General features: G+C 39.6%; 1 protein-coding gene across 1 annotated transcript in view; it reads left to right on the forward strand.

Moving 5' to 3' along the window:
* b4galnt4a (beta-1,4-N-acetyl-galactosaminyl transferase 4a) overlaps positions 1–16503 on the forward strand; it is a 289838-nt gene that overhangs the window by 10075 nt on the left and 263260 nt on the right. The gene's annotated exons all lie outside the window — the stretch shown is intronic.

Below are 16503 nucleotides of genomic sequence, written 5' to 3' on the forward strand. Positions count from 1 at the left end.
ATTGAAAGGGTTATTCACAACATTATTTCCCTGAACACTTCATTGTTATAATATAATAAATGTGCTTGAGGAAGTGAGACAGAGAGAGAGAGAAAGAGAGAGAGAAAGGGAGGGAGAGAGAGAGCGCTATAGAGAGAGAGATGCACTGGAGTAGAATGACACTGTATCTACTTCAACAAATGGAAAGCCTCTGGAGTGACACTCAACTGGACATTTTCAGGTCAAGTCGGCTGTAACAGCTCGACACCAGACAACAGTCTCAAACCAGATACCTGGAACACAGAGTTCAGACATGCGTAGATGTCACACCGTGTCCAGCACATATTGAAAAGTACAAGCTTTTTCTAAGTTTAATGAAGTAGTAAATCTGTCAGAAATACTCAGCAAGAACTCGTAAAACTAGGCTGTAGCAGCTTCAGGCTTTTGTAATCCTGAGTAGAGCATCAGCCTTCAGGAGGTGACAAGCTGGCACTGTCTTACAATATCACAAGTCTTTTTAAATACTTTTAAATACGCCTGCCATACTTGAATTTGAAGAGGATTTAGACCTCTTAAACATCCTGCTGTTTAAGCCAGTTGTTTAAAATATATAAATATAAAAGTATATATTAAGAGGATTTTCTTGAAGGGGACTATTTAACATTGAGTAGGATGCACCCACCCCACTTCATGCCACCCTGAAAAATTAGTACCTGTGTACCAATCATGTACCAAAATGTACCAAATTATTCCTTTGAGTGATCATTATTTGCTAAGGTATTTGCATTCATAAAACCCATGATTTTATACTTTTTTATGCAGGTGTCCTTCTGCTAAAATCCACTTTTTCTTGTTCTTTGTGAAATACAATAATTCTCTTTGAGTTGTATATGCATGCTGCACATGAAACTCTTCCTCAGCCTCCATTGTCTGCTGTAGCTAGTAAAAGAAAAGTTTTAGAAAAACAAGTCGATCAGGAAAAGCACCGTATCTACGTCAACCCGTGAATTAGTATTCATGGTGTCGCCCACCTTGGCTCATGATCGCCCACAGGCAGAGCTGAAGGTGACACATCTCATCAGATAGGAGCAAACAGCGCTAGGAACAACATGGATGTTCGTTCCTGTGTTTTTTGTGCAAATAACACGTCAGTGTTATATGCTTTGCTCAGTAATTCAAAACTAAGGAACAAATGGTTAGAAATTGTCTATGGAACACCACCAGGGAAGTACAATTGTGATAGATAGGTGTATGTTTAAAACAGTTCTGTTTACACTAGTTATTCTGGACCTGGAGTACCCACCTCTCTTTAAGTAACTATGTTTACATAGGATCTCCGGTGGATTTTGTGTTTTACAGAGACTCTAACACTAGGTTAGTGGTTGACCTGCTCTTAGCAGGGCATTATTACACATATAAAGTAACGTATGACATAGTAAAGACTGTCATTAGTGTAAAAATGTCTTTATTTCAAAATGTACATCACTTGTATGTCTCACTGCTGTAAGCCAATCAGATGTGATATGTTTGCATGAGTGAATATTCATGAGCAAGAGCCGAAATCCTACAGTTTCCCCCCACTCACTTCTCCATCAGACGAAAGCAGTGTTATACCGGATCACAGAGCACATTTTTTTTATTTTTTGCAAAAACAGCTCACATGACATTCATTCATACTAGAGACCACAATTAGACATTTTAAAATGAGTGAAATAAAAAACGATGGAATGGGACCTTTAAGATTTGCCTAAAATAAATACATACTGTATATTCAGTGTACCTTTCAAAATGGGTCCTACAGTTAGCACAATTTAGTGCTGCACAATTTGTTTGCATCACAATTAGCTCAAACACTTAGCACTGTGTTGCTAGCAACTGTAGGCCAACAGACACACACACTCAGTCCCCAAGGACCCACAGGCAATTTTCATAAGCATTTTATTAAAAAGAACATGCTTGTTATGTAAGCGAACTCGAGATTATGGTCAATAGAGGCTCTCTATTGAATAGCTGATTTTTTTTTTCATTAATGTAAATTTAATGCAAAAGAATTGGGTTAGCCTGAATCTGCCCCATCAATGGACTGTAGTCTACTCAAATGAAAGCTATTGATAGCTAGTTACTTTTCCAAGACTCTCAGTAAGAACTGGGTTAATCTGGAAGCTAACAAGACCCAAGACCCAAGGTATTCCATGCTTTACTCGTTTTGGTTTACACCCAAGTACAAATGGAGTGTTTACACCTGGGAGAATGAACTGAACTAAAGAAAGAGTTTGATCAAAACAAGACAAGAGTTTCTTGTGTCTGGAGGTCTGCTTTGTGTTTTGTTACATAAAGGATACGGTTAGAATCTGATCAAGGAACAGTGGCCCTGTATCAGTGTAACACAAAAAAACCCCACCCGTCTACCCGAGGCTTATCTGAGCTGTGAAGTGATAAAAGGAGTGTGAAGGAACGGGTACATTTGAGGCAGTGCTGGAGTGGCAGGTTGCTTCCTCAGAGAGAAGGAGCCTATGGGAAAAGGTCATATGAGTGAGTGTGACTGGAGCTCAAAGGCAAGAAAAACATCTCCTCTTACACAGCGCTGAAGCCGCGCCGGAGCTGGAAGGTCATGTGCACAGAGGAGCGCTTCACTGCTTATATGCCTGAAGTGGAAATTCCAGCCTTTCAGAGGTTACAATGCAGAAACCCAGGTCTGCCATTTAGCATGGAAGTGTACAATAACGTCAAAGCAATAACAGAAGCGGGGTGGCCGTCACAATAATAAGCAGCCTCATTTACAGTCCCGGTGGATTTCAGTTCAGAAGGAAAATTGCAGACACACACACATTCAGATTTCTATAACTGAACCGGTGGGGTGCAGCGTTTTTCCAGTTGCCTTCATTAGGAAATGAAGCAGAATGCAATTTCGTTTGTAATTTTCCAGTGACTGAAATCCACTCTTTGAGAAAAAAAAATTCAGTTAGATCTACATAGAGAGTTCGTACAAATGGTACAGCAGGTTATAATCGAATTTTATAGTCCCCAGTGTTGAGTATTTTAGGATGAATTGAGAGGGAGCTCACCTGTGTGCAGGATAATAAAACAAATCTTTCCTGCCAGCTGGGTGCCTTTGTTAGTATTTTATCCAGCGAAAACACAGCCATTCTGTGTGTTTAAAGCAGCGTTGTGTGAGAATTGGCTTTTCTTGCTCTTGAATTCCCCTGGAGTTAATAATTGTTAACAATTTGTGCTTCTAGCCACCTGGAAGGAACATACTTTACACATGCATTTCTGGACAAGCTGAGAGACACAGAACCATCAAAGAAAGTGACAGAAGCATGTGGACTGAGGTAGCAGAGTAATATTACAAAATTGAACACAAATATGACTTGTGTTGCACAGTGTTATATGGTTTTGGTTTTGGCAAGTGTTTTTCTGCCTACTTCACAAGGTAGGTAAGTAGGTAGGTAGGTAAATAGATACTTACTTTATTCATTGATCCTAGAGTGAAATTCAGTTTACCAAAGGTACCACTCTGTGTAATAAATGTCAGTTGAGCATTAACGTGCTTTTATCATACAATATTCTACATAATGTTGCTGTAAAAGCTGTGTTTTTAACTTCTTGGCTTCATTTTTGACGCATGAAGCTTGTCAAAATGTGGGGGTTGACACAGTGTATCTGTGTGTGTAAGTGTCTGTGTGTGAGTAAGAGAGAGAATCTCCTTTAACCCTCGGGTTAATGTCATTTGTGCTTCTCTGGATCTTGCCACCTCACAGGCACTCTGCTCTATGCAAATGAGACGTTTGGCCCCGAGCCAGCGCCATTCTTCCCTCAGGATTGTGTTGGCTCTGAATAGCGCCAGACTACTTTCACACCTACTGCACTCTACTGCTACTGCCTGTTATTGTGCATCAGGATGATATGGCTGCTTTACAGCATGCTGTGTGATTTGTGTCATAACTGATTTCACAGTGTTATTGTCTGTTGTAAAACTGATTTTCTGCTGCTAAAATCTGATTGGCTTAACTGTGCTTAAAGCTGTATTTAAATGCTTGATATACTCATGTACAGTATGCCCACAGATCAACCCAGTTTTGGATTAAGAAAGGCTTTACACACAAATGGTTAGTGAAGTCTTTAGCCAACTGCTTGAGTCCAGTCATCCCTGTTAGGTTCATTTTAGCTACAAAATCACAAGCATTACAGAAAGACCCTGTAATACAAAATATTATTGAACACTACAATCAATGATTACATCCTCATGTACATGATAACATACAATGTAATGTAATTAGGTATCTGTTTAGCTATATATCTGTTATTATATAGCTATTCAATGCACATTGTTCTTCATTGAGGCTCAGCTATTATGGCTAAGGAAGAAATAAGGAGGACCACTTATTGCTATCTTATTTTTAAGAATATTTCATATGCCAACCTAAAGTACAATACATAAAATTCAGTCTAACGAGATAATTGGCAATATTATGATCCTGTGCAGTGTTTATGCTAAGCTAACACATCCAATTGTATTTTTATTTACTCCAACTGGGAAACTCAAATGAACAGTCACACACATTTCGAGGTAGATATTGTCTCATAATATTGACAATTCTGTTATTAAAGAACAGTGTAATTGTTTTGGTGTGTAGTACATGAAATTTAATATAGTTAGTTTTTTTCTTATGTTAGCTGTTTAAGTTTGTAACAAGTAGGGCTGTAATGATACGTCGATATAATCGACAGTGTTGATTATTTAAATTTGTCGACTACAAATTTCATTGTTGACTAATCGTTAATTGGTAACAGTAGTGCATTACACAAAGTGCTAGGGATGGAACGGCCCAAAAGTGCCCAAACACAACAGATTACATATTTAATGACTAAATATCAGTACTTTCCACATTTAAACAACATCCAGACATTTAAATGTCTTAATCGACTAATCGAAAAAATAATCAGCAGATTAGTCAACTACCAAAATAATCATTAGTTGCAGCCCTAGTTACAAGTGAATGTCAGAGAAGTCACACCAATATACTTCTAATTCTTTCTCAGCATTCAGATAATTATATCCTTTTACAACATTGGCACTCAGTGGATGCAATTGCAACTACAAGCTGTACTTAATGAGAGGAATAGGCTCACCATTTCAAACCATCACATTTTTTTATTTTTTGACCATAGCTTACTGTTTACAGACTACACTATTTGTTGAAAGAGTAAGAGATTTATGGTTTACCCTGATTTTTTTTTTTTAATTAAGTACTTTTTTAGTGTAGCACAGTGACTGAGCTTGGGCCCCAGGTGTTCTGGTTTCCTCCCACCTCTCAAAACACATGTGGCAGGTGGACAAGACATGCTGAATTGCTCCTAAGTATGAATGAATGGGTGGGTGTAGTGCCCTGCATTAGACTGGCATCCAGTCCAGGGTGGTTTTCTGCCTTGTGCCCTATTATTTCAGGTAGGCTTTGGATTTACCACAACCCTGACCTAATTAGAAGATGGATGGATGGATGGATAAAGTGTTTATTTAACTTTAAACCACATCTGTCCTGACCTCGCAAGGTGATTGGCTAAGAGGCAATCTATATTTCCTGCTATGACCCAGAGTATCAGTTCTGTCATTCTGGTAAAAAGAGTTAATTAAAGTAACTCCACTCCGGCCTTTTCGACAGATTTCAGATTTTAGGCGTCACCCCGGTCTTCCGCCTCAACAGAAAACCCTGTGGTGACCATTTTTTGTGACCACACAGACACGCACACACATTCAGTGCGTATTATCTTTCAGTCTCCTGGTAGAAAGCTACTCTGCATTGAAGCCGGTGTTCTTTTACAGTAAGCGATCCAGCCGAAGAAGCAAGATCGCAATCAATCATCAAAGAGCTCCTTCCTTGAGCTGATACCTCAATGGGCTTTTGTTGTGGTCGAAAGTGAAAAGGTCACCTTTCCATTCTGCTGTCCTCACACTCACAAGATGAAGCGCCTGATCGTACGCCGCAGACAAGCTCTCTGTGATGCTCAGCGCTGTGAGCACTTTAATTATTATCAGATTCAGATGAAGAGAGTGATTTAGTCACACATAAGGGTGCAGAGCAGTGCAGCAGTCAGGTGGAGAGCACATCTGCACACAAACAGAGTGCAGATCTCTGATCACACAACAGCCTGAATACATCAGTGTGTCATTAAACATCAAAATACAACAACACAATTCAATTCTGTTATTTTGGCACCACAGACTGGAGTGAGAGACCCTTGTAGTGAAAATTAGGAATTAATTTAATAAATGTAATACATTTAAAAAAATGTAGTCAGAGTACAGGCAATGCTAAAAACCAGAGCAAACAGAAGAAAAAAAACAGTCCAAAAGTGATAAACAGTAGATGAAAAATAAAGGTCAAAAACCAGAACAAAACACCAAGATAAATAAGCCAAAAGGTCAAGATATCAAAAATCAGAGTAAAAAGCCACAAATAGGTCATACGCAGAAAGAGATGAACAAGAAAGTAACGCTTGGTATGCAGATGAATCAACAGGAGCAATACACTGTTCGCTTCATACAGAACAGAAATACAAGTATTGGTTGATGGGTGATAAGCTGAGTGGAATTAAAACTCAGGTGAGGCTGATCTACCAATCAGGTACTGATTGGCTGGCTGATGAACATGACTGAGAAGTGCATTCTGGGAGTTGGAGTTCATTAAAGTGGAAATGTCTTTTAAGGAGTTGGGATGTATGACATACAATATATTCTTTTAAATACAATAATTGTCAACTAGAACAATTAGCTTTTCTACAAATAACCACATCAACCATTCCAAGCCATATATTATTATTATGGGTTATTATGGTATGCCCATTAAATAACCGAAGAAGAAATTCATCTTTATAGATCGTCATGAAATAGGTGATGTCAGTGTCATCAGTGTGGTTTTTGTTTTAAAACAAGACATTTCTTATGCGCTAACACCAGTGATACGAGGAAGACTACATAAACAAGTGCGTTCTCAGTGATTTATATGAAAACTCTACTGGATCATGTTGTTTGAGATTGCATAATGGCATAATTTGCACAAGCCTGCGTTCTGTTAAGTGTCATTTCTCTGGAAAAGGAGCCACTTTCACCCATGCATGTTCTTTTTTAGAATTAAATCGGATAAATCGGGAATTTTATATCTTGTATAAAACACTTTTAAATATATCATAATTAAATTGGATTAATCGGGAATTTTTATATCTTGTATAAAACACTTTTAAATATATCATAATTAAATCGGATTAATCGGGAATTTTTGTATCTTGTATAAAACACTTTTAAATATATCAATATATCAATTTACCATATATTACCAAGCCCTAGTACATATTATTTAATGAATGTATTATCACTACAATGGAAGTTTGAACATCCACACATGAGCCAAAGGTCACCAGCCCCTCATCATTGGGTTACAGAACATTAAGACTGTGTTGTCTGGAGTGATTGAGCAACATACATTTTTTATGAGATGAGTTAGAGCACAATGTTCACAAATCCAGACTTTCTAGATGAGTAAAAGCTGTTATATAGCATAATGGTCCTTTTTAACCAAAGAGCCATCTAAAAAAAAACATCTTTTGGTTCTCTTGCTTTTAGAAGAAATGTTTAATTAACAGGTGTCCACAAACCTTTGCACAGCTACTGTAAGTAGATAGATGGCAGGATCTGCACAGCGGCAGTGTTATTCTAATGCTTGTAAACAGGGCCTTCTTGGGCTCTTGGGCTTTGACTAGTCAAGTGCTTCTTCAATGGAGGCCTGTTATTCTGTGGAGAGCCTTTATCCATATTTGGTTTGTTTTAGCATTATCAGTTTACACCTCTCCTTCCCCCATGTGGCTCTGTCTGGCCTGTTTCTGGCAGCATGTCAGAGGCAGAGAGGTTTGGGAGCAGCGTTAAGCACCACCTCGTAGTCTCCAGCTCCAGGGGGCCGTCTTCATTTCAGCGTTTCATTCTCTCCTCTCCCCATGGGGTCGCTTCAAGTTCAGCTTAACTACACAACTCTGCAGCACTGCAAAGTCACACTGGCCTGGATTTCAAATTCCCCAGTCCTTCACTTAGAGGATAAGGGCAGTGAAAGAAAGCTTGATGTGAGACTGTTTAATGTTGACTGAACTGCAGGTGACAGATTCCTAACAAATAATAAAAAGGCGATGGAGTTGGGCTTGGCGGTTGATATCTGCTCTGTGACTAGCACATTTCATTTCAGTGAAGGCTTGGACTCTAAAGAAACTCTAGGGGGTCAGATAAAAGATGTTTTCAACACTGTGTGTGTGTCAGCTAGAACTCGCTACTACACTTTTAATACTCAGAAAAATAGATGCTAGACTTCCATCAGTGTGGTTTGTGGTGTCTCTTCACACCTTCCTTTCAACACTGTCTGAAACCCCAGCTTATTATTTGGTATGGAAAATGTAACATCAATTTTGATCTATCTGGACGGGATTACTTTCTCAGGGGGTCCTGGGGAATTTTTCACTTTTATGGGGAGTTCTCTGTGATTTTATTCCTGTCCAGATTGACCATGTACATGTTTTTCTCAGACGTCCTCTGAAAAATTACAGGCTGAATTACCTACTGTTTTTCACTGAACTCTGTAGTCCTCCGGTAAAGTTAGTCCCATCTGGATCCACATCTCTGAGTTTTGTCACCTTGCGTTTACATTACATTACATTACATTACATTATATTATATTACATTACATTACATTACATTATATTACATTACATTACATTTGGCAGACAGTTTTGTCCAAAGTGACTTACAACAGTGAAGTACAAAAGTAATAGAAGTTAAAGGTAAAATCATCTTTAGATAGGGCCTGAAGGAGGTCAAAGGGAAATAATGGGATAGAGGAGTGAAGGAGGGGAAGCAGGATATGAGGTTAGAAGTAGTTAGTTAGTTAGAGGTGTTAGGAGAGTAAGTGCTCTTTGAAGAGCTCTGTCTTCAGGAGTTTCTTAAAGATAGCGAGAGATTCTCCTGATCTGGTAGTGGAAGGTAGTTGGGGAACTCTGTATGAGAATAGTCTTGTTTGCTTTGTGTGAATGTTTGTTTGGTAAAGTGAGGCGACGTTTATTGGAGGAGCGCAGCGGCCGGGAGGTGACGTAAGCCTTCAGAAGTGATCAGTGCAGGTAGGAAGGAGCTTGTTCTGTCATCACCTTGTAGGCGATTGTAAGAGCTTTGAATTTGATGCAATCACCAACTGGTAGCCAATGGAGCTCAATGAGCAGTTTAATAAAATAGTTAATTACGCTTTGGGCACGCGTTTCCACGGAGATCCATGGGAACACAACAGCGAGTGGAAATGGAGAAGCTACTGAACATTGTCATGTGACCAAGAAAGTCAAAAGAATTTTTTCAATTGCAAAGGGTCAAAAATCATTAAGACTACACATTAATCTATTGTAATATAGTGTTATCATACTTTGAAACAAGGGTAATACTCAAATTTGTGTGATTCTTTGGTTGCTTGTGCCCCCATCTTGCCATTGATTGTCCTATCCCTCTGTTTCGAGTGTGTCTCTGAAAATAATTCGTTTGAAGGTTCAGGTAGATTATAACTTCCTCCTCCCCTTTTGAAGGTAACAAAAAACAGCAGATCCTACCCCTAGGTGGGAATGCGCAAAACAGAGGTGAATTGCTAAGTTTTATAGAGTGTATAAGAGAATGCTAATCTCTTCCATTTTTCTCAAAACATTTTTGATGCAACTCTTTTGAACATGTCCTGTGCGCCCATGACCTCTCCCACACTTTCAGCTCTGACGAGTCTGGCTCTGCTGATTGTTGCTCCAAATCCTAATTAACAAATTCAGCACAAATTCTAACACCATACTGGAGACCAGAGAGAAGAAGTGTGAGCTTGTGACAAGAATTTAAAGCAGTATCAAAAACCAGAAGCTTCTTAGCAGACAATAGAGGCTAATCCAGCCAGTTCTATAGTGTCCCTAAAGCCTTTCCAGCAGTTATATGTTGTGTCAGTGGTAACATTCTCAGTGACAACAGCAGCAAGTAATTACAAGCCTGTGTGCCGTGAGTTTACTCTGGACGAGATTTGTGAACGCTAAGATTTCGGGGCCAGCCATTCCAGGAGTCATCACAACCCCCTACCCTAATTAATATAGAATAAGCATGATTTTCATTGCTCTGCAGAGTGCCGAAAAAAAAAAAAATCATATCAAGTTGCTGCTCTAATCATTTCAACTTTGCTGCCGCCTGCAACTTTGCACCCCCGTCAAATCACTCACGGCCTCCCAAAACGTCACGGCGAAAGACAATCTGCAGGAACTTTGACTCAGAGCAGATTTTTTTTCGTCTGACTCAGACTACTGTTTGCCCATCATACTCAAACACACACACTCATACACACACACACACTTTGCAAATGAGCTGTCAGGCTTACACACCTTCTCATTTTTTCCCATATCTGACTCAGAGATTCACCTGCATCAGCAGGAGCAGTACACTAACTCTATTATCAGCCCGTCAAACTCTCGCACCTGCTCTCTCTCTCTCTCTCCCTCTCTCCCTCTCTCACACACACAAACACACACACACACACACACACACACACACACACACACACACACACACACACACACACACACACACACACACACACACACACACACACACTTCTCAAATCATCCCTTTCCTTTGTTTGGAAGAATAAGCAGGCTGTCAGAATAGATGAAGGATGAATGTTTGCATTATGCTGCGAGAAAATACACATACATCAACAATAAAAAAGGCGCATATTCAAGTAAGCACACCATATTTTTCGCTGTATCAAAAACTCCTGAATTAATTCTGTATATCTACATATATACTGTATCAGTGGAAAACTACTCAATGACCCTTTCACTTTTTTGTTGTGTTATGTTGCATCCTTATGCTCAAATAAAGTAAAAAAAAAGCTACTACTCTGTTGTCTTGGTTTTGCGCTTGGGATCATGTCTTGTTGAAATGTTAGTCTTTATCCCAGTCTGAAGTCCAGAAAATACTGGAACAGGTTTTTATTAAGAATATCTTTGGCTTTGCACCTTTCAGCTTTTCCTCAAATCAGACGGGTTTCTCTATCCCATCTGCTAAATACACACCTGATGCTAAACATGATGCTGCCACCACCATGCTTCACAGTAGAGATGGTAGTGTCACACTTAGAACTCTTAGAGTCTCACAATCTTAGAGGCATTTGCCTTCTTTTTTGCAAACATGAGTTGAGCTTTAATAGGCCTTTTGTATTAAGGAGAGATTTCTGTATGGCTGTTTTCTGTATTCTGCCATTAAATCTAGATTGGTGAACCTGAAATGGTCTTCTAGTGTTGTAGTCCATCCACTCAATTCTGCTGTGCTTTTCTGCTTATCACAATTGACCTCTATTATCAACACGGTCATGCAAAACTCTCTGCAAAACAGTCAATGACTGCATGTTTTCTTTTTTTTCTTATACCATTCTGAGTAAAATATATATAGAGACTATTTTGCTGAAACTCCCAGAAGATCAGCACAGCTACAAAAATACTCATTCCATCCCATTCTGCACTGAAATCATATTTTCTCTCCATTCTGATGGTTGATGTTAACATTACCTGAAGCTTCTGGACCATGTCTGCATGATTTAATGCACTGCACTGCTGCTGTCTGGCTGATTAGATAATTATATACATAAGCTTAGCAGATAATTGCACCAGTGTTAAAGGAATCACTAGTGATTGCGGCTATTTAATACATTATAGTTTCTATTGTCTCACTTTGATGCTGAGGTGCTGCCTGAATCCTCCACATCTGGCCAGCTGTACAGCTGTGCCTCCAGACCTGGCTAAGCTCCCTGAGTAAAAGAGTGCTGATCTGAGATCAGATCTTTGCCTCCGCACTCTAATGAATTTGATTAAGCAGACAGATGGGAGCTAAGTCCAGATCAGCTCTCTGAAGCATGATGGGTATGGGTGCTGGCTTGTGGCTCCAGGTCTCCTCTAGGTTGGTGGACGCTTTCTCGTCTCATTTATTCCGACCTTGGAACACCTTCACCTTTTGAAATGCCGACCTTTCCATTACGTTATCCGTTATTAGCCGGGCATAAAAAGGCGACGTCTGTTCTGAGGCTTCCTCTCATTCATATTCTCAGAGCCGCTCTGCTTGCAGCTCCGTCCAGCCCGGAGCCACATGCCTTTCTCCATTTGGCCCGGGGAGAGGAAGCTCCTCGTTTGCATTTTGATTCGATTCTCAGACAAAGAGCTCCGGTGAGAGATCCCAGCTCCATAATTCAGCACACAGCCCCGGCCGCAGCAGGAAATGGGATAGAGACTGACATAGGTTATCAAAATGTATCGGAGGCAGTATCATTCTTAAGAGAGCTGGAGATACACTTGTTCTTTTTCTGCTGTCTATTTGCATTGATGCGGAGGTCTGTCGACGCAGGGGTGGGGTGGGGGGGGATGCACGGTTGTGCGATGGTCCTGTCAGCAGCCAGAAGAATTCAGTGATTCGTGAACAAGGTGCGTTTGACATTTCACCCTTGCGGAAAAGGAGGAAATTCGGGCAGATCCATCTCTGTGAGAGATGGGCTTGCCATCAATGCCCAGTGGACCCTTCCCTCAGCTGTGGCCTTTAGCATGGCTTCACTTACTCTTCGGCTAAAAATGGCTTCTGTGTAGCTCTAAACTATGGCCGCATTTTACCATAAGCATGTTTGGAGAGTATTCATTTTTAGCTCATGTGGCTGACAGTTTGTGGACAGTACCAACACTTTTAAAGAACCTAAAAATCTGTAAACTCTGTAAATTCCGGAACACTCACATGGTTTTATTATAATATTTTATATTTTTGTTTGATTCCAGTTAAATAATGTTTCACTGACACAAATGACTGACAGTTGTCATATAGAGCTTTACTGTATGTCCACATATTTGTGGACAACTCTTCCAATGAATGCATGCTACTGTACAATAGCTGCACTTATCGCAACTGACACATACATTTGAATGTGCACAGAAAAATATGTAGACAAATAAAAAACTTTTTGGAGCAGAACAACCTGAACATGAGACATAGGCATTGGGCTTTGAAGCAGTGGAACTGTGTTCTCTGGTATAATGTTGTTCCGTTTAATTATTTTAGAATGGACTCTGTTAGGGATTGAGAATAAACATCAATGTTGTGTCAATCATCCAACATCCTGACCTTACTAATGCTTTTGTGGATAAATGCAATTAAGTCTTTACAGCAATGCTCAACATTCTTTAGAAAGCCAGCTAAAGCAAGAAAAAAAACTATAAACAGAAAGGTCAAGGTGATCATGCTAATAGACCAGCTTGCCCATCATACTCAAATGTAAACTCACACTATACTGATCAAGAGCTGAGTTGATCAAGCAGCTTAACTTTGTAAACTCTGGCTTTTTCTTTACTCTTATAACTTAGAAACAACTCAGCCAGTTTGTATTGCTATGGCTTTGCATATAGTTACTGAACAGTTTGCTAGTATATCCCCACGCCCTTGACTGAAAGAGAAGGAAGAGAGAGGGGGGAGGGCGAACTCAGATGATTGGGCAGGAGTTCTGGGCAGCTTTGCTGGAAAAGTGTGAAGCTGAAGCCCCTTCCACACAAAGAGAAGTAGGAAGAGAAAGGGAGAAAATGATGAAGGAGGAAGATGGGGAGGAGGTGGGTGCTAGGTTGTTCGACACACAGGTAGAAAGCAAGTGGCGGTTTATATAGGTTGGAGAGTGGGAGGAGTAAGGGCGTGGATCAAACTCCCAAATTTACGTTATAAAACTCCATTAATACTTAAGGACTAATCAGCTGCTTTACCAACATAGGGTAAAATTTCAGGACTCCCTTACAGTCAAAGACCAGCCTAGACCATCTGCCAGCTTATACCATACACCATCATGAATTATTTACAGCAGGAACAATAGAAACCAAAAGCTTACATCAGTATATAAGTTGGATTCTAACTTCCACTGTTTCACTGTGGCCCTTTGTTTTATTTATGAGCAATATATATATATTTTTTATGGATTAGTATTTGTATTGCTGTGTATAAAGTAATTCAGCGTTTAATGTCAAGGCCTTGGCTACCCACTACTCCTCTGCTATTGACCATTTTCAGCTTTAAAATGTTAGGTTTCGTGTTTATTCTTCATCTAAAAAGACCCCAGAGATGCATGCTGACTCTTCAGTCAGAGCTCCCCACTAGCGCACTGCTAACACCTACTCATGCTTCCAGTCAGATCTTCTGTGGCTTTTGATCGCCGCGCTCCGTGATCTGTACGTTGGAGCATCTTTTCATTGTCTAATTGAGATAGCGGACCTGATTGTGTTGTGTGGAGTCTTTGAAGCTCGGGTGAAGCAGTGGGTGGCTGGTTCTTGTGCGGTATAGCGCGCTCCTCTGTTGTAGCGCAGCCACAGAATGATGCATCAGCCTACATTCACTTTCTGTCAGGTCATTACTTAATTAGCCAACTTTATCTGCGCAGACACTCTGGATTAATGTTTTTTTTTCACCCTTCTGGGCTGTGCTTTTGTCTCATTTGCCTTGTTTATGAGCCATGCAGCAGCGAGCGTAACGCTTAAAACCGCTAACGGTTTGTGTCACACGTTTTCATTATGAGTAAGCGTTCCACTGACAGGAAGTTGTCTAGTCTGAGGTCAAGTGTGAGGAGATCACAAGACTTGCAGTAGATTTTGATTTATGTTTGTGGTTAATTAGAGATGTTGGTTATGTCAGCATTTTTTGTGTCTGTCACTCTAATTACTCCTGTGGTGTAGTTATAAATGTTACTGTAAACAGTGTTATTGTTCATAAACTAAATGGGCTTGGCTCATGTCTACAACCATGCCCAACCTGACCAAGCTAAAAATAACCAGTATGGTCAAGCTTGGCCTGATGCTGATTGACCAGCAAGACTATGCTGGCTGACCAGTATGACCAGGCATGACCAACATCAAATGCATCATACTGTTGACCAGTAAAATGTACTGTACTTGGATAATTAGCTTTTAGACCAGTTTAAGACCAGTTTAGATAATCTAATATCATCTACCAGCAAAAGCTGGACATGTGCTGAGCATTTTCAGCAGGGTTATTGTTTAGAGGTGGCAAGGTGGCATATGTTCTGGGCAGTCTGTGGATGTGAGGTCAGTTCTGGTCCCAGTAAAGGTATTTATGGAGTTTAGACAAATGCACAAATGGTAGAGAAATTGGCTATGCTAATTTGCCCATGGTACCTGAATTCCTACCATGTGTCCAACGATTCCTGGTGGGCTCCAGACCCATCATGACAATAAAGGGGGAAATAAAAATATGTCTGGATGGATGTACTGTTAGGCTGAATACATGCTGTTTTATTATGTTAATAATATAGTTTAGATTTTTTTTTTCATTGGATTAGATGTGTTTACCTTTATAGCATATATTCTAACATTTGATAGCACTTTTTTCTGTATAGTTATTATTAATCCCTGTGTTTTGTTTGCTGCTAATGTTGATAAATGTTGCAATTTTGTCACTAAAAAGCTTTATTAAGAAAAAAAACGTCATGATCAGATTCTAAAAACTTCTATTCAAATAGTACTAATAATACTATGCATACAAAGTACAGTGATTTTTATTAATTGTTTGCTACACATTATACAGATATATAGTTGATACAAGAAGATAAAATAAGAGCGTACAGCTCTGGAAAAAAATAAATTATAAGACCACTGTACTTTCTGAAACATTTTTTTCTCTGATTTTGCTATTTATATGTATATGTTTGAGTGAAATGAACATTGTTGTTTTATTCTATAAACCACAGACAACATTTCTCCCAAATTCAAAATAAAAATATTGTCATTTAGAGCATTTATTTGCAGAAAATGAGAAATAGCTGAACTCTTCTAAGAGTTTAGAAATCAAAATTTGGTGGAATAACCTTGTTTGTTCTCCTCCACCAGTCTTACACACTGCTTTTGGTTAACTTTATGCCACTCCTGGTGCAAAAATTCTAGCAGTTCAGCTTGGTTTGATGGCTTGTGATCATCCATCTTCCTCTTGAATATATTCCAGAGGTTTTCAATTTGGTAAAATCAAAGAAACTCATCCTTTTTTAAATGGTCTCTTATTTTTTTCCAGAGCTGTATATCATGATTCGATAAAGTATCATCATATTGCTCAGTTCTGCTTAACCTGACCTCATCTGAACCCCAGTTTGACCAGAAATGGTGAGTCTGGAGTCATGACCATTAGCGAACACCCTGATTTTTGTGTCTGCTGTGAGCTGCTAGATAAAAAAGGAGAGGAGTACTTGTCTGTAATGTGTAATGCAGTCTGACCCCGGGCCATGGAGCTGTAGTCGGGGCTGTCTTTGATTGTCTTCTTCGCAGCAGGAGAAGCCGACTAGCATGCTGCTGAATTAGTTATATCCTAAAGATGATATTTCTGAGCCGTAGTGATTGTTCAGGGAGGTTGATGTTTTATTAAGCAGAGGTGCAGAGGCCGCCGGGCCTGAGGGAGGTGCTTTT

The sequence above is a fragment of the Astyanax mexicanus genome, chromosome 2 (genome assembly GCF_023375975.1).
Source record: "Astyanax mexicanus isolate ESR-SI-001 chromosome 2, AstMex3_surface, whole genome shotgun sequence".
Lineage (NCBI taxonomy): Eukaryota > Metazoa > Chordata > Actinopteri > Characiformes > Acestrorhamphidae > Astyanax > Astyanax mexicanus.